Here is a 969-nt window from a genome sequence, read left to right on the forward strand (position 1 = left end):
GTGTGTGTGAGTGTGTGAGTGTGTGTGTGATCTTGTTTGGGAGTGGGATGGATAATTTGAAAATGTATCAATGTTGATATTTAAGATTTGAGTGTTTACATAATCAGGTTTATGTTATTTGTATACAATCTAAAAGAATAAAGTTTGGAAGTGGGATGGGATTGGGAGGGAGGGGTTTCGCTAAGGGCGTCAAAATGGCTAGAAACGGCCCAGTTAAGCATAATAACGCATTTGTTAGACGAAGTCGCCGTTCTTTATCATTCTAACTGTCTAAAGGAAATTCACCAAAACACCTTTAACAAAGCAAGTACGATATGTTGGCACGTATAGATTTCAGCCTATTACCAATGAAACTGCTGTCGGGTGTTTTTACTTTCGGTTTTACTTGCACATCTTCCTTCCAGATTGTTTACTACAACTTCGAGGCGCCTAGAAAGAACGATTAGGCTACACAGAAAAAAACATAAACGTACTGTATACACATACCTTTCACATAAATATTAGACGTTCTGCACCGATGGATAAAACCGCAACATCTCAGTGAAGCGCTGTGCCCGAGTTGGTCTCGTTTGGTCGTAACCACGTGATCTGTGACGTCCGAATCTTGAATCTTTCCGCACACAACCACGTGACTGCTTGAGACTCGTTTGAGACACAAAAGGCCTCATCTAGGTAGTATAAGGCACACACAAAACTATGAGCATACAAGCTAGTTATATCGTCAGTTAAGTCATGAAATTACCAAAAAGACGAATAAAGTTGCGAACTGCATGCATGTATATATGCATCACATTAAAGAACGTCTCTCAAATGCATACTAAATTATATTCTGCATTTCGAGATCACAATATAAGGCGCAAGCTGGATTTTTGTATTATTATTTGTAATGTAATGCACAAGTAAATGTGAGCACAGTGCACTTATACTAGAAAATATCCGCTATTTTTTCTCGTTAATTTGTAAAGTAGA

General features: G+C 38.3%; 1 long non-coding RNA gene across 1 annotated transcript in view; it reads right to left on the reverse strand.

Annotated features, from left to right (window-relative positions):
- LOC107574227 (uncharacterized) overlaps positions 1-567 on the reverse strand; it is a 9,485-nt gene extending 8,918 nt beyond the window's left edge. The window contains exon 1 of the long non-coding RNA XR_001607645.1: positions 487-567. This is a non-coding gene — a long non-coding RNA (uncharacterized lncRNA). The remainder of the gene's footprint in view (positions 1-486) is intronic.
- Between the last annotated feature and the right edge of the window lie 402 nt (positions 568-969).

Source organism: Sinocyclocheilus grahami, unplaced genomic scaffold, assembly GCF_001515645.1.
Source record: "Sinocyclocheilus grahami isolate Dianchi unplaced genomic scaffold, SAMN03320097.WGS_v1.1 scaffold2153.1, whole genome shotgun sequence".
In the NCBI taxonomy this organism is placed as follows: domain Eukaryota; kingdom Metazoa; phylum Chordata; class Actinopteri; order Cypriniformes; family Cyprinidae; genus Sinocyclocheilus; species Sinocyclocheilus grahami.